This window comes from Nicotiana attenuata, unplaced genomic scaffold (genome assembly GCF_001879085.1).
Source record: "Nicotiana attenuata strain UT unplaced genomic scaffold, NIATTr2, whole genome shotgun sequence".
Taxonomy (NCBI): Eukaryota; Viridiplantae; Streptophyta; class Magnoliopsida; order Solanales; family Solanaceae; genus Nicotiana; species Nicotiana attenuata.
This window is the reverse complement of record NW_017672314.1, coordinates 157,664-176,918: the sequence shown is the minus strand read 5'-3', so window position 1 is coordinate 176,918 and position 19,255 is coordinate 157,664.

Sequence of the window (19,255 nt, the reverse complement as noted above, 5' to 3'; positions counted from 1 at the left end):
TTTCTTGAATTACATATCCAATCAAATATGTTAACCTATAACGGGACGAAGGAAATACTATTTTCCAATATTCCCTTGCCTTTCCTCATTTCAAAACAAAGGGTTGAAGGAGGTTGTTAGTGAGAGAAAGAAAGAAATAAATAATAAATTAGGACTTTCCTATAATGGAAAAATACTAGGAAAATTGCGGGGGTAATTTGGTTACCCCTTACCTGAAAAAGAGTACAGCATTTTACACCTTGGTTTTTAGTTTTTACTTACCAAACACCCTGCACTGTACGTTTTATTTTGGCAAAATACCTTAAATCACTTCTAAACGTGGCTCACATTATTAGTATCCTCCCCGAACTATGTCCGGTCCTAATTACCTCCCTCAACTTGGCTTTTTGAGAGTCATTACCCCCTAGATGCTGATGTGGCAAAAAGTATGGGTGCACTCACCTGCCACGTGAATTTTTCTGTCTATGTGGCATTTTTTTTTTGAAAAATAAAATATTTTTTTTACCTTTTTAAGAATATTACTTTTTAGATAAAAAAAATTCAAATACAATTTATACTAAAACTTGGATAGAACTACGTTATTTAGGCTAAATATTTTTATTTGGCCAAAAATAATAAAATTTTAGTTAATCTTTTCTTGAATTTGACCTAAAAGTAAAGATTTATACAAGTGAAATAAATAGTCAAGGCATCTAAAGAGTTATAAAAAATACATAGTTTGAAATTAATTATTTTGGCTATAATTTTTTATATAGCTCTAAATTACGGTGCTCTAATTTTTTTTATACAGATTTTACCTAAAAAAGTAAAATACACAGTTGAAATAAATAGTCATTGCATCAAAAGAAGAAATAAAAAGAGTGTACAATTGCAAGAAATTACAAGTGCAATTGTACACTCTTTTTATTTCTTATGAGCTTTAAAATGAGCTTTAAAACCCTTCTCTGAACAGTGATTTTCGCATCTGCAGTTCCTTTACCGCATTTGCGGCTACCACTTCTGCGGTCATCTCTCCGCATTTGCGGATCCCGCTTCTGCGGATACCTGTTCGCTTCTGCGGAAATACCAAGGCCACGCCAATTCGCTTCTGCGACTCATCTACCGAATCTGCAGCATCGCAAATGCGGCCCCAAGCCTGCACCTGCGGAAACAGCAAACCTTCCAAGAACTCGCACCTGCGAACCTTCCTTCCGCACCTGCGCAACCGCATCTGCCCCCAGATGCGGAAATACCAGAAACCAGGCACACCAGCAATCTCATAAGTCCAAAGTTCATCCCCGAAATCACCCCGAGGCCCCCGGGACCTCAACCAAAAGTGCCAACCCATCCTAAAACATCATTCAAACTTGCTCCAATCACCAAAACACCACGAACAACACCAAAACCATCAAATTACATCGAATTCATGCCTAAGTTCTTCTAAAACTTCCGAATTATGCATTTGATCAAAAACCCGATCAAAACACCTCCGAATGACCTGAAATTTTGCACACACATCCCAAATCACCTAACGAAGCTACAACAACTCTCGGAATTCCATTCTGACCCTCGGATCAAAATCTCACCTATCGACCGGAATTCGCCAAAATACTAACTTCACCAATTCAAGCCTAATTCTACACCGGACCTCCAAAATCAATTCTGATCACACTCCTAAGTCACAAATCATCCCCCGAAGCTAACCAAATCACCGGAAATCACATCCGAGCCCTCTAACTCACAAGTCAACATCCGGTTGACTTTTTCCAATACAAACCTTCCTTAAAGAGACTATGTGTCTCATTTCCATCCAAAACCAATCCAAATCGACTCATTTACTTATAATAAAACATAAGGAAGCAGAAAAATGGGGAAAACGGGGCGGTAACTCACGTGACGACGGGCCGGGTCGTAACACATTTATATAGCCTTCCTTTAATTAATACTCACTAAGACGATTATGCCACATTCGTCCTGATTGCTTTAGACCGTACAAAGATCTTTGCAATTTGATTGAAAACATTTCCCGGGACTTTGAATTATGTGCGTTAGGCATTTTAAATCCCTCGGAAATTTTCATGTATATCTCATTATCAAGTGATCCATAAAGGTGCGATAACCACATCCATTAAATGCATGTCAAGTTTTTCATGGACAGCAAAATTAATGAGATAACGGAACGTTATAGCATCCATAACGGGTGAATATGTCTCTTCATAATCGACACCAGAACTTTGTGAAAATCCTAGTGCAACAAGGCGTGCCTTATATCTTTGTACCTCATTTTCAAAAATAGAGGCACGTGGATCAAGATGAGATAATGATGGATTTTACCACAAAATTTCCCGTTTGGTTTCACCAACTTCTCCCCCTAATTTTGAGAAAAGTGTCTCATGGAATCGACAGTCTGCAAATCGTGCAGTAAACAAATCCCTCGTCAATGTTTCGAGGTAGCGAATAATGGAGGGCGATTCAAAACCCAATATATATTCCTAACCTTCTTTGCGGACCCATTTTTGTGCGATATGGAGGTGCTACAGGCACGTATATTGCGCATCCAAAAATTCTTAAATGAGATATATTAGGTTCATGACCCAAAACTAATTGCAACGGGGAATATTTATGATAATTTGTCGGTCTGAGACGAACTAGCATTGCTGCATGCAAAATGGCGTGACCCTAAATAGAAGTGGGCAGCCTTGTTTTCATGAGTAATGGTCTTGCTATCAATTGCAGACGTTTAATTAAAGACTCTGCAAGACCATTTTGAGTGTGAACATGAGCTACATGATGTTCCACTTTTATCCCAATTGATACGTAATAATCATTAAATGCTTGGGATGAAAACTCAGCAGCATTATCAAGTCTAATAGACTTAATTGGATTATCGGGAAATTGCGCCTGTAATCGAATTATTTGTACCATTAATTTTGCAAACGCGAGGTTGCGAGATGACAATAGGCACACATGAGACCATCTAGAAGATGCATCTATTAAGACCATAAAATACCTAAATGTCCCACTGGGTGGGTGAATAGGTCCACAAATGTCCCCTTGTATACGTTCCAAAAACGCAGATGACTCAATTCCTACCTTTGTTAGTGATGGTCTAATAATTAACTTGCCTTGATAACATGAAGTGCAAGAAAATTCATTATTTAAAAGAATCTTTAAATTCTTTAATGAATGCCCATTTAAGTTTTCTATAATTCGTCTCACCATAATTGATCCAGGGTGTCCCAATCGATCATGCCAAAGTACAAAAGTATTGGAATCAGTAACCTTTTGGTTTACGATAGAATGTGCCTCAATTGCACTAATTCTTGTCCAATACAGGCCACAAGATAAAGATGGGAATTTCTCAATAACCCTCTTTTGGCCAGAGACATTCTTGGTAATGAATAGATATTCAAGATTATTCTCATCTATTGTCTCAATATGATATCCATTTCGACGGATATCTTAAAAACTCAACAAGTTCCTCTTGGACTTAGAGGAGAACATTGCATTCTCTATGATAATTATTGTTCCCTTAGGCAGAGTTATAGTAGCTCTTCCAGAGGCTTCAATTAGATTACTACTACCAAAAATTGTAGTAACATCTGCCTTATACATACTTAAATGAGAGAAATATTTCTTCTCTTTGAATATTGTATGTGTCGTACATGAATCAATTAAACAAACCTATCATAGATTTCGTCGACGAACATTTTATATCGGTTTCAACCTCCTTATTTTTCATAAAGACATTACACAAAGATCTCTTCATTCATATATTTAGGTACCTGAATCTCTCATGAGATTTTATGAAGTGTTATGTCATGTGATCTCTAGATCACTTGCCTCCTTTGTTATGATCATTTTGATCATTCGCCCATCTTCTTTATAAAGAAGTTTATTTGAAACCGATTGTCTATAAGCTTTAAATGTACCATAGACTTTGTCCTTCTAGGACTTAATATGAGCATTTGCAATGAGAATATAGTTACTTTGTTTGGGTCAGCAAATGCGTCCGACATGCTTTGCAATATATTGCAGATGAATTATCTTTTATGAACTTCAAGTTCATATTATCTTATTCAAGGATCTAGATGTACACATGATAATTCATTACACATAATTTTTTCTCAATTGTTTATCTTTTCTCTCCCTCATGTTAGAAAAACTAGCTTGCTTCCTCAATTTTGAAAATTTATCTTTATGCGTTATGGTGTTAATCAAAATATACACCGCACAACAATAATAATAAGATGAAATTATTTGGTTCCTGACCCCAAACCACTTGTGAGGGGAAAAAAATAATATACTTTCGTATATAACGTATATCAAACCGATATACAAAAATTTGTTCTCATAAGCAATTGTTTAGCTATTAAGTGGAGACACTCAATAAATTATTTTTCTAAACCAATTGTGATGTAAACCAACTTATCAAGATGAACTATCTTGAATAAAAAAATCTGGAAATTATGCTCTAAATTAAATTATTGAGCAAGTTATATCGCAAAACACTATGTTGCGGGTTAATAATAATCGCACATGTAACCATCTTATAGATGCATCTTATGTGGTATACATGGCAGGTGAATGGGCCCATATTCACCTTTGATATTTCCAGCATTCATGGGATTCAATCCCAGTTTTAGTTGATTTACTAATTAATGAGAACAAGCAATATAAGAGAATTCGTAAAGAACTTTCTAGTTCTTTTAATATTTACCCATGTGAATTCTCTATTATTTTTGCACATCATACATAAATTGATATGGCTAAATCAATTATGCCAACTGAATAAATTATCAATATTGATAAACTTCATATTTACACCATGATGTGTGCAATGTGGGTTTTTATATCAATAAACATCCACTTCATTATGGTATTCTTTTATTTGTATAGTACATACTGGAGAATAAAGCGGGTAGCTTTTCACATACATATTACCCAACTACAAGTTGTAGTAATAGAAGATATTAAATTTTTCCTTTATTTATGGTCTCAATATAATCAATCGCTTTCGCTTATACTTTGGAAACTAAATAAGTTTCTTTGAGACTTACTACAACACAATACCTTATTGGTAATCAATTGTGTTTCTCCAAAATAGTAATAATTGGCTCTTCTAGAGCTCTCAATTAATTTGGTACTACCACATATTCATCAACATACATATGGTAAATATCTCCTTCAAGGAGAAAGTTATATCATTATGGTCATGGTCAAAATTAAATGCAAGATATGTTTCTTGCATTGTTGTTATCCTTTAATAATCACATTGCGAAAATATTTTAGCGTACAATAGGTACGTGACCAATGACCATTCATGCCATAATAATGATATTATTTTCTTATATCATCTCAAACCTCCTTCTAGAGGTAAGTGTGGTATATTCACCACCACTAGCACGTTCATATTCTTTGAAGAATGAATATGTATTCATAAATCAGATGTTGTCACATTCACATCATGAATAGACCATAATCATCTGTATGTGCTTTATAAAATCTCATGTCAAATCGATGACAAATATTACTCTCACAGAGTGAAGGATTATTTTGAGAATCCTTATTATTCTCATTATCACAATGATGACGATTATAATTTCGTCAAATACCACGTCCACATCCATTGATACCTTCACGGTAATAATTTTGTCTTCTTTCAGACTATCACATACTGCTATCACATTCTCTTAAGGGAATGAGAATGAAGCAAATTCAATGGGACGGGTTTTCACTTCTTGTGCTCACGATCATACATAACTTTGATCATGGCAAGACATAGAAATTTTACCACTTCTCTTGGTTATAATTTCTTACTAACTCCATTAGAGTTATAATCAAACTTTGTTGTCTTTGCTTGTATGTAAAATCAAATTATAGAATTTTAAGAATTTAAAAGAGAAAAATAAAGTAAAATACTTACCTAACAATATCTCTTACAAAAGCAACTTCAGATTAGTAGTTAATAATCACAAGAAAATATCAATCAAGTTTATAAACCATGTTATGCGCTTTAATTTATTATTAGATTTTGGTGAGTCCAACTATCCAATCAAGAGAAAATTTTCATGCTCATAAATAGTAATTTGTGGGAGTGCTAAAATAGCTTACTAATTTGTGGAGTGCTAAAATAGCTTACTATTTATGAATTTTAGCATATGTATATATACCTGGGAATTGCTCTGGAATTAATCTCATGACCTTTCCACGGCAAGATATTTCATCTTTCTTACTCCATAAGATAATATCAAGTATATCTTTGTTGGGAAGAAGACAAAACCAGACTGGCACAAATAATCTCAATTAGTTAGAGATTCGTGCTGATAACGTGTTATGAAATATAACCCAAAGTAACAATATGGAACAAGGAAATAAAAGCAATTTAGTAAAACATGAACAAGAAATGAAGATAGAGAGAAGGAAGAAATTTTCTTCTTCAATTGTGTATATTTTCCTATCTATTACAAGGCATTTATATAGGTATATAAAGTGAAGAAAATATGTCATGGAATATGTAATTGAACATACAAAATATGTCATTGAATATGTCATTAGGCATTTGAGATGAAGATCATGAAAAAAGATTAGACATCACCATAATGTGATATTATCATAACAGTTTTTCTAATATAGCTGAGCCAAAAAAAAAAAAGATGAAATTATTTAGGAGAGAGATGCTTAAAAACATCATGTGTGATGTCATATAAAAGGGTAAAATAGTAAATTGTGTAATCCAAGATGAGAGGAGATGGCAAAAACAAATGAAGAGAGAGAAACCTTAATGGAGACAGGGGTGGGGTGTCATGTCTTTCTTTCTTTATTCTATTTCTATTTCTATGATAATAAGCAGAAAAAACAAGAAAGGCTATCACTATCAAATATGGGTGTTAACCGGGTGGGCCGGTCCGGTCCGGGCCAATATTATTTGGACCCGTACGGGTTTGGTTCCGGGCCGATTCCGGGCTTGCTCTTAACGGGTTTAACGGGTTCGGGTTAATCCGGGTAAAAAATGAACCGTACGGGTTACGGGTTGAGGAGGCCGGGTCGGGCCGGGTTTAGTGTTTTTTTTATTTTTTTTTTAATATTTTGTATAACTACTGTAAGTTATATTAGTACTTTGTATTAATATAAAGAATACAAGAAAGATGGGGGAAAATTGCACTTATAAATTGCAAGTGCTACATTTATTTCAAAATTACAAAATTAAAGTTTGCATTTAAAAAGTAAATTAACAAAAAATAGTAAAACTAATTTTTTATGCATAATAAATTAATAACACTTCAAATTAATCTAACAAACTAAAACATTAAGCATAAATACGTCTAATAATTTAAAATAACACAAATTGTCTTAAAATCTTAAAATAACACATATATAGCATATTTTAAAAATAATACATTACCATCATATTCTATGATTTTAACATTTATAGTTTTATACCCTAAATATATACACTATATGTTAAATTCCAACAATTTTAAACTATGTTAATTAGTATACAATAATTGGTATATTCATAGTATATTCATGGTATATTAATAGTATATTCATGGTATATTATGGTATATTCATGGTCTGGGCCGGTCCAGGCCGGGCCGGTTAAACTGGTTAGAGGCACTATTCATCGGACCGGGTTTAACGGGTCCAGTTAACCGGTAAAAAATAATAAACGGTCCAACCCCCTCTACCCCCTTCTACCCAGCCCACCCGGCCCCTTATGAACCGGGCCGGTCCGGTTCCGATTTTAACCGGTCTGGGCCGGTCCGGTTCTGGGTCAACCCGGCCTGTTAGACACCTTTACCTGAGTCCCAGTTCAACTGTTGTTGAACTTAGTCCATTTTGATGGCGAAGGCGCATAGCCTGAGTCCCACTTCAACTGTTGTTGAACTTAATGGCGAAGGCGCATAGCCTTGATTCAATGGCGAAGGCGCATAGCCTGAGTCCCAGTTCAACTGTTGTTGAACTTAGTGGCGAAGGGGCATAGCCTTGATTCAATGGCGAAGGCGCATAGCCTGAGTCCCAGTTCAACTGTTGTTAAACTTAGTCGATTTTGATGGCGAAGGCTCATGGCCTGAGTCCCAGTTCAACTGTTGTTGAACTTAGTCCATTTTGATGGCGAAGGCGCATAGCCTGAGTCCCAGTTCAACTGTTGTTGAACTTAGTGGCGAAGGCGCATAGCCTGAGTCCCAGTTCAACTGTTGTTGAACTTAGTGGCGAAGGCGCATAGCCTTGATTCAATGGCGAAGGCGCATAGCCTGAGTCCCAGTTCAACTGTTGTTGAACTTAGTCGATTTTTATGGCGAAGGCTCATGGCCTGAGTCCCAGTTCAACTGTTGTTGAACTTAGTCCATTTTGATGGCGAAGGTGCATAGCCTGAGTCCCAGTTCAACTGTTGTTGAACTTAGTGGCGAAGGCGCATAGCCTTGATTCAATGACGAAGGCGCATAGCCTGAGTCCCAGTTCAACTGTTGTTGAACTTAGTCAATTTTCATGGCGAAGGCTCATAGCCTTGATTCAATATTGTGGGTATTGAGTGCTGAAGCTCGGTTTTGATTCGAGACCTTGAGCGGCTTATCCGTTGTCTTCCCAACCAGGGTATATAGGCTGTCTTGAGGCGACTCTCGGCTCGAGATATCTCCGTGCCGATTTCTGGCCGGAGCTCGTATCAGGGATGCGGGAGATGCCTTATAGAGATCTTCCCTTAGGAGGGGCTTCTTCTTCTTCTTTGCACTATCCGAGATCAGAGAGAGAGAGGACTTGGATCTTGATTTGAGATCTTCGAGTTCCCCTTGTCCGACATGCCGCTTTGGCTTATTTGAGCTGGGTTGCTTTTGTTTTCCTTTTCTGGCGTTTCTTCCTTTTTGGTCCAGGGAAGAACTACGCGATTTTGCTAGGAAATCCCCACAGACGGCGCCAAATTGTTTTGCTCAAAAGTCATCATATACCTTATGAGTGCAAACAATATAAATAGATCACGGGAAAATCATAGAAAACCGTAATAATCCATTAGACCAAATGAAGGATGCGAAAACAAGTACTCAACTTTAGGAAGAGAAACATAAAAGCTTTTATTGATAATACTGCTTTCGTCTGCCTCTCCATGAATAGGTTCAGAGCCTTACAATGATATTCCACATATGTGCATCGTTGTCCCTTTTTCTCTCTCTTCTCAATAGTTAAGAAGAAGCCCCCCTTCAATATGGTTCCCTCTCTTGGTATTTATAGATGTGAGCTTCGTGAGCTGGCAATAAGTGGTCGTGACCACGTTGGGGTTTTGCCTTCATGATGACGGATGGGCCGTGGCCTTATTGATCAAATCAGGCAAGGGTTAAAAATCATTAATTCTAAGTGGTCGTACCACTTATTAATCATAAATTAGCTTAAGACGGGATTAGCTTCGTTAATTATCGTGGGGTCAGATTCTGACCCATACACAAGTATTCAGGAAAGTGTTGAAATAGGGAAGTAAAAATTAGAAAAGAAGAGATAAACTACCTTGATGGGCAATGAGGAAATATTTGAATTCTGGGAAACCAAGAATGAGCACTCACATATATATTTTCTCTTTATTCAGTATTCCCTTAGACAAAATACTTGGAGTGTAAGTTCCATGGTGAGACTCAGGGAGGGGAAGGGGAGGTGAGGCTGGACTCGCAAGTCATCCCTAGGAGAGGAAGTTTTAAGTACCTTGGGTCTATTATTTAGGAGGATATGAAGATTGATGAAGATGTCACACATCGTATTGGGGCGGGATGAATGAAATGGAGACTCGTTTTTCTTGTTTTGTGTGATAAGAAGGTGCCACCAAAACTTAAAGGTAAGTTCTACAGAGTGATGCTCAGATTGACTATGTTGTATGGGTCTGAGTGTTGGCCTGTCAAGCTCGCCCATGTCCAGAAGATGAAGATAGCAGAGAGGAGGATGTTGAGATGGATGTGCGGGCACACCATGTTAGATAGGATTAAGAATGATATTCACAACAAGGTGGGTGTGAACCCTATTGAGAACAAGATGCAGGAAGCGAGGCTTAGGTGGTTTGGACATGTGAGGAGGAGGAGCACAGATACCCCGGTGAGTAGGTGGGAGAGGTCGACGTTAGAGGGCCTACTGAGAGGTAGAGGTAGGCTAAAGAAGAAGTGTGGAGAGGTGATTAGGCAAGAGATGGCGCAACTTCAGCAAACCAAGGACATGACCTTTGATAGGAGGGTATGGAGGTCGACGATTAGGGTAGTAGGGTAGGTGGTCTAGATTGTTCATATCAGTAGTATTACTACGCACTCTTGCATTCTGTTGGTAGTAGGTTTCTATGACTATCCGTCATTTTCTCTCATTTTGATCATCTTATTATAGTGTTGTTTTTATGATGCTTTTACATGGCTTTTTGGTATTGTCCCTCGTTGTCTATCTTTTAATTTATGTGGTGCTTATGTTTTACTGAGCCGAGAGTCTATTGGAAACAACCTCTCTACCTCCAAAGACGGATCCAGGATTTTAAGTTTATGGGTTCCTGTCGCAATGTCAAATTAATATACAATAATAACTGAGTTCACAAACAGATATTTAATTAAAAATTTTAACAAAAATACAAGGTCTATGCAAAAGTTACTGGGTTCCCGGGAACCCATATATTATACTCTAGATCCGCCTCTGTCTAGCTCTACCTTCACGAGGTAGGGGGTAAGGTCTGAATACACATTACTCTCCAGACCTCACTATGTGGGATAATACTGGGTATGTTGTTGTTGCCAACATTCCCTTAATTCTTTTTTTTTAATCGGTTCAGTATTCACTTAATTTCCATTCCCTCATCCCCTGTAGATTCTTTCACTTAATTTTCAATTCTCAGGATCCCCTTTAGCAATTTTTCGTGTTATATGTGCTTATCATTAACATGCATCAAGTGGTTCAAATTCCCATGTTCACCCCACCGGTATGGGCAGGGAGCTTAGGGTTGTCTATGTCTAAGATATCTTAGTGGTTACATTATCTAACGAGAGTTTACTGCTTTCTAGTTACAGGTACACTTTTTAACTTTGAAAATGCGGAGGTATCATGATTTAAAACCACATCTAAATGCTTCCCAAATCACCTGTTTATTATAAGTTTGAACTTTTAATCTCTGTAAAATGTACTTTCAGTCTGTTCAAATGCAGCTGTCGTTTTGTTAAACTTACATCTGAAGCTTAGTTTAAGTATGGGACAATGTGCTAAATCTATTACAACAACAACAACAACAACAACAACAACAACAAACCCAGTGAAATCCCACAAGTGGAGTCTGGGGAGGATAGCGTATATGCTGACCTTATCCCTACCTCGTGAAGGTAGAGAGGTTATTTCCGATAGACCCTCGGCTCAGTAAAAGCATAGCCAAAAACATTGTTGAAAAGAAATACAGTAACGTATATAGTAATGGAAAAGAAAAGCAGCAGTAACAACAAGGTCTAAATATATTACCTCTAGTAATTCTGCAGTAGCGCACCTAACCTGTACTACCAGTTATGGTCGAGTGTATCATTAGCTTCATGTACTTATGCGTGCTTATCTAACTTGTGTTCTTTCTTTGCTAGAAAATGATTTTTTCTTAAATAACTTTTTGATTGATATCAAGGTTGATGACGTTCTTGAAACAAAATTGGATACAAGGTTTCGGCTTGTTTTGGATAAGGGAACCTTAGATGCCATTGGATTGCATCCTGATGGTCCTATCAAAAGGTAATACTGTTGTATCTTAACGTTTTTATATTTTTTTTCTTTGGTAAATTATGTTTCTATTCCTTCAGTAAAAGTTGATGTCTTTATCCGTACTGCTTTCCTTCCCATGTCACCTTATCATGTGGTCATTTCAGGTTATGTACTGGGATTCTGTCTCAAGGATTGTTGCTCCTGGTGGATTATTGGTGTGACTCTCCATCTTATGTCCTTCCTCTAATTACTAAAATGGTTGTGAAATGTACTAATCAGAACTAGGGGTGATAAATAAGCGGGTTGGGCTGAATTTGGGCGGGTCAAGATGGGTTGAGTTATTAAATGGGTCATTGTCCAACTTAGCCCAAAATATACTTGGCTAAGATGGGCTGTGTCAAGATGGGCTAAACAATGGGTGAAATTCAAAAATAGCCAGATTTACAACCGGTCGTTTAAAAATAGTCCAGTTTCAAAAGTAATCGAAATTTAGTCACTTTTTATGTAAAGATAATTCTGAGCGAAAACACTGTTCAAAATCCGGAAAATACGCCAGTATATTATGCTGGAGTTCCAGCATAAGTATACTTGAACTCCAGCATATTATACTGGAGTTCCAGGATAAGTATGTTGGAACTCCAGCATAATATGATGGAGTTCCAGCATAAGTACACTAGAACTCCATCATATATACTGGAGTTCCTACAAGTATATCAGTCTAGCATAATATACTGGAGTTTGGAGCACCGGTGCTCTAGTCTCCAGTATATTATACTGGAGCCAGCAAAGTATACTGGTCCAGCATAATATGCTGGACTTCATACACAGATGCACCGAACTCTAGTATATTATACTGGACCGGTCTCTGTTGCAGCAAAATAGTGGCTATTTTTTATTGATTTGGTAAACGCTGGCTATTTTTGAATAACCAGTCCGGAAACTGGCTATACCGTGCTATTTTCACCTAAACAATGGGTCATCGTCCAACCCGCCCAATTTGAACCATGTTTTAAACCATGTTCCATCTTGCATAAACAATGCCTTTTACCTTTTTGTACACCTATGTGTGTTCCCTTCTTTCTTAGCTTCTCATAATTTATTCATTCAATGCACGATGAATTTCTATATATCTAATTTTAAATTTTTAGCTAATAAACACATATGAATTAATCTTATACTATGTTGTAATTTGGGATATTTTTGTATAACTTTATTGTATCATCTTGGTACCTTATTAATAAAAGTTTTACCTTATCAAAAAAAAAATCTTATACTCAATTATTCATGAGCTCTTATAACTTTCGAAAACAACTTGACTATTTAAAAGTGTAGAAGAAAGAGTAGAAGAAAGAAGAAGAAAAAGCAAAGAGAATAATGGTTGAAAAAAAAAAGATAATGTTTCAGAAAATCTTTTGAAGAAAATTTTTGTGCAAGATAAAGGTTTGGCTAGTTGAATTTTTTTTCCTGATGATTCAAAAAAGAGCCTTCCAGTCACACGAAATTTTCAGAAAACTTTGTTGATTTCTTTTAGAGAAAAACAACCCAGACAATTTTCTGTACAAACTTTGATTTATATATATTTATATAGTTATTGTTTTCTTTACAATGTAACACAAGAAGCCCTACTCCCCACTTAAGAAGTATTCCCTCCTTTCCAAAAAAAATAAATATTATTAGTATTTTGAGAATCAAAATACTCCATCCGTTTCAATTTATGTGAACCTATTTCCTTTTTGGTCCGTGCCAAAAAGAATGACCTCTTTCCTTATTTGGAAACAATTTAACTTTATGCAATGATTTATAGCCACACAAAATATTTGTACCTCTTTTTACACCACAAGTTCAAAGGTCTTCTCTCTTTTCTTAAACTCCGTGACCAGTCAAATGGGTTCACTTAAATTGAAACGGAGGGAGTATATTTTTTAAAATAACAAATTAGTATTTAAAATTTGTAAGTTGAAAAATAACTTTTATGTTATTTCTAAATAAGTAAATTTCACCACAACTCAGTTACACAATTATTCATTTTTACATCAAAACTTAAAAACCTTGATTCTCATTTTTAAAGTTAGATACATGACTAATGATGAGGCAACTAAGTAAATTTCTAGAAAAGCCTTTAGTTGGGTTGAAATCCCTTTGTTTTGGGAGTTTCATGGGTTGTATTTGGGCTACTTCATGGGTCGGAATGATCTATAGAAAATGATGGGCTAACTTGGGTTCAGCCCAAATTAATAGACCCATGAGCTAAAATGTTTGCAATCCAACTATTAATCTCTGGGCGGATAGTGCGGGTTAAATGAGTTTGGGCTCAAATTGTCACCCCTAATCAGAACCAAACTCATGCCCCTTGTACTGGAAAAAGGATGCAAGACATTTCTGCTAACACCATGTTGCAACTGAGTTATATTCCATTCACAAACATTCCTGGCAGCTGGATAATAGAGTAGTCTCAACATTTCACGGTGTTAATTGTTTGTTTATCACTAGGACGTCTCTATTAAAATTGTGTAAACTATTTATTAATTTGTTTAATGTTCACAAAGTAACAGTTATCTCCATTCCGCTGAACAATCACTGTTGTAGGTCATTACATCATGTAATAGTACGAAAGATGAATTTTAGGCTTAGTTAGGTGATTCTTCCCACAACAATTGTCGGAGGCCTTCCATCTTGGCCGAGTTTTAGAGGTAACGTGTGGAACACAGTAAAGTGAATAAGATTACGTATAGAAAAAGAAAGAAAAAAGATTACCTTCTTGGACAAGCGATTGCTATTTAACAGTAAACTGAAAAAAATTACGTTAACAACAACAATTTCGCAAGTGGAGTTTGAGGATGGTAAAGTACGCAGACTTTATCCCTACCTGTAAGAAGGCAGAGAGGCTGTTTTAGGAAGACGCTCGGCTCGGGAGGGGAAAAGGGGAGGGACAATAACAAACAAGCTGATCAGACAACCGAAGCGAAAATACAAAAATAGCAATAAGTAATGCAATCAGAAAATCAAAACAAAGACAACCACAAGTAGCAACAAAAGTCTAGGGATATAAAAAAAAATACGAAAAACACTAAGTGGTGAATCAAAGCTATCCTTACAAACGAGGACCAAAAAAGATTAAGAAAAAATATTACGTTCTTGCACAAGCGATTGCTATAACCAACAGAAACTTGCACACGCGATTTGCTACAGAGAATACAGCTTTACCCAGACCAGCAGAATAAATAAAAAGAAAAAAAAATTAGCTACAGTTTTGGCTTATTGAAAATATCCGAATCTCTAGATCCTAGCCGGAGCAAATGAGATTTGGTGATTTTTTTCTTATCCGTTTTAGTTGTAGTGGGCAGAGTTATCCGGCACATCTATTAGTGTGAGGTAGCAGTTATCAATGGAATGTCGAGCTACCTGAGCTGATTCTTTTGACAATCCCTCTAACATATGTCAATTGCGACAAAATAGGCCAACCACGTTATTCCAAAGTTTCTAGAAGATTAAAAGCGTCATTTTTTCAATTTATGTTACTTCTTAAATTATAAAAAATCATGATAAAAGCATTTTTATGTTACTTATTTGTTTTCAGTAGGTCGCATTAATAACAATAATTTTCATAAAATATTCCTACAAAAATCCTCATACAATCACTGTAGGATAATATCTAATGATTGAGGAGTTCTATTTTACAATTTCTTCTTTTATTGAGTTAGTGATATATAGTAATATTCACCATCCTCAAAATGTACGCTTTTCATTTAATGACTCAAAGAAAGACTAAAGTTACTCATAGAGATAGGTTACACGCGCAACGCGCGTATCCTAAGACTAGTATTATTTAAAGGGCGTTAAAAATCTTATCCTGGCAAGCAGATGAGAATAGAGAGCTAATAGTGTGTATTTAACTGGTTTTAGCAGGTTGATTACCATCTTTGCAGGTAACAACTCCTTGTTTACTGTAGTAATTGGCAACATAATCTGATTGTGTAAACTTCTATACAGTATAGGTGTATAAAAATTAAACCATATCGCTTTGTACTGAGCCAAACAATTTTATTTTGGAGCTACTTAATGCTGGAAATGATGGTTAACAATGCTATTGAGGCCGCATTATAAGGTTAATCTTGAATGAAGTGATAGCTAAAGCTGCATATTATTTAAGTTATATATAGTGACAATGTAATACGTGTATTTTACGGGTTGTAGTAGGTTACTTATCATCATCTTTTGCAGGTAACAAACCCTTGTTTACCGTAGTAACTGACATTTCAAACGATTGTTGTGTAAAAACTAAACCATTTTGTTTTGCACTAAGCCAGACAAATTTTTTTTTTTTTTGGGGGGGGGGTGTGGTTTATTAGTGCTGGAATGATGGTGAATAATTCTGTTGGCACCGCATTATAAGGTTAATTATGAATAAAGTGGTGGCTGAAACTGCAAGTTTTCAAATGATTGCCGTGTAATGCAAAGAGTTGTACGAAGAGATCATTGATTAGAAACATCTTCAAAAATATTTTGCCTAGTGATATTGCACTTGTGATTAATTCTCCAGCTGTAAATTTCAACTGCTAAAGCTTTAAGAAACAAATATCGCAGTTCTGACAAGGAGGAGCAAGATGCATGCTGAAGGAGTTTCTTCAATGCTTATGCTGATGAATTGGCAAATTTTCGTGAGCATGGTCACGCTAGCTGGTGAAGTTTGGTAAGCATTAGCAGGACAATACAGAGCAACTTTTTCTGTTTTATCCATCCACTTAACATGTCATTCTTTTACTTTTTTGTCACCATATTTGTAGTTTCAAAGCTTTCAATTTGTGCGTTGCTGTATTTAAACCCAATGAAGAGCTTATGAGCATAGCAATAATAGGCTTTACCTATCCACGGTTCCTGACAAAGAAGATTTAAAGGAAAACTTAATCTACCTTTACATTTGATGAAGGTCCTTTCATCGGTCATCTAAAGGCAAAATACCTTAAATCACCCCTAAATTTGGCTTAGATTATTAGTATCCTTCCCGAATTATGTCCGGTCTTAATTATCTCCCTCAACTTGGCCTTTTGAGAGCCATTACCCCCTAGATGCTGATGTGGCAAAAAGTGTGGGTGCACTCACCTGCCACGTGGATTTTTCTGTCTATATGACATTTTTTTTTGAAAAATAAAATATTTTTTTTTACCTTTTTAAGAATATTACTTTTTAGATAAAAAAAATTTCAAATACAATTTATAATAAAACTTGGATAGAACTACGTTATTTAGGCTAAATATTTGTATTTGGCCAAAAATAATAAAATTTTAGTTAATCTTTTTTTGAATTTGACCTAAAAATAAAGATTTATACAATTGAAATAAATAGTCAAGGCATCTAAAACGAAAAAACGAATTACAAAAACGAAAAAACAGAAATTTGAGAATTACAAAAAAAAAAGTAAAAAAAAAAACCATTTTTTTTAGTAGCGTTGGGGGGGGTGGGGGGGGGGTCGAGTGAGGGTGGGGCTTGGCGGGGATAGCAGGGTGGGTGGTGACGGAAAAAAAACTGAAATTTAAAAAAAAAAACTCCTTTTTGGAGAGAGGTGGGGTGGGGTTTGGGTGTGGGGGCGTGTGGGAATGGGTTGGGGGATAGGGTGGGGAAGGTTGAGAAGGAGTTTTGGAAAATGTTTTCCCTTCTCTTGATAAGGAAAACATTTTCCTCCAATTTTCCTCCAATTGGAGGAAAATGAGTTGATTAGGAAAATATTTTCCAAAATATTTAAGCCAACCAAACATGGGAAAATTGGAAAATATTTTCCGGAAAATATTTTCCTTCGTACCAAACACACCCTTAAAGTTAAAATGGCTGGTTCTCATCACCTTACTATTATCTTTCCATCTGCTATAGCACCATAGGATTGGACATTGAAGAGCTTCTCCTCTGCACTACTGCACCCAAGAATAAGGTATAATACAAAAGCTATTCCAAAACTAGAAATGAAAGCCATTTATTTATTTGGTTTCTTTTTACTTTCTTCATCACTTGTCTTTATATACAACTCCAATTTCCTCATACTTTAAATGATTATCCATTCATTAATTTTTTACCTTAGTAGTCTTGCATTTAGAAGAATATCATAAAAAAAAAATTTGTTTCTATTACGCTAAGAGATTTCTTTAGATGTAATGGATTAATAAGCAAGGAAAGTGAATCGATATCTTGAATGAATATCCTGGTAAGTTTATTAAACCGCCAGCTAGACTTATGAGATCCATTTAGGTTATTCCTTTACAAGAGGATATTCTAGTAACCGAAAAAGATTATAGTTAAAGTCAAGTGAGACGTGAAAGCTTTACATTATTTTTAAATCAACTCAATGCCAAGATTCATCCGAAGCAAATTATCACATCAATAATGCTGGAGAGACTTCCCTTTAAAAAATAAAATATAAAGAATTATCATCTTTTCTTAATGAAATTACAAAATATATTTTCTTTTAATCGAAACGTGCTGCAGAACAATTTGGAAAGTGATTGATATTAATTAGTAATTTAAGAGACAATTTTTGAGCGACCCCTGGAGCGAGGTGTACTAAAAAAATGCACAGAGGCATAATGGCAGGGCGTGAATATAGTGGGGCGTAGAAAATTAGTTGTCAATAAAGTTTGAATAAAGATGAGATGAAAAGGGGTAAAAAAGGCTCTGCAGGCGCACGATTAGCGAGAATAGCTAACGTGCACCATCTGCACCAACAATTATTCAGTACAATCCATCGACAGAAGAGGAATCGAAGAATACGCCGGCCACAGGACTGCAACCATTAACCTTTGGTAGCTTTCTTCCACAGAAATTTCAGCCTATCCTAGAGGAAAAGGAGAACGAAGAGACAACTAGCAAAGGGATTGAAGTGCATGCACAACAAGCAAATCTGAGAGTGGAGGAATCAATGGTACATCGAAGATTACAGTTTCGGCAACAGCAACCTCAACTCAGCAAGCACCAAATGTTGAGGAGAAGGCAGCTGGACAGACAGGAACAACTAAAGGAAAAGATTGTGATAGGAAGGCAGAAGTTCACAAATGGGTAAGCCTTTAACCTATATTCCCCCTTCTATGAGAGATGGCACGTTTGTGGTACGAATAGAGGAGGACAGGGCTCAGGAGGAATCACTAAAGAATGCCCTAATTGGGTATGTCCTTGGGGATAATCCGTATGAGAAGTCTATGAAAAATTATGTCACCAATGTATAGAATTTTGTGGCACAGCCAAAAATTCTTTACCATGATGAAAGATACTACATTTTCCAGTTTCAAAGTATAGAAGATAGAGACCTAGTTCTTCATGCTGGGCCATACACCTACCATAACAAACCATTTATCCTACATCATTGGCAGATCGATTTCTGTTTTAACCCAGAGTGCTTAGCATTATTCCTTTGTGGGTGAAATTTCCAAGGCTTCCGTAAGGATATTGGTCCACTAAAGCATTGAGTAAGCTGCTAGTATAGTAGGGAAACCTCTATATACTGATAGGGTAACAACTGAAATGGAGAAGGCCTCTTATACAAGAGTACTGGTGGAAACTGATGTATCACACCCACTCCTTGAGAGTTTTGAGATGCAAACACCAA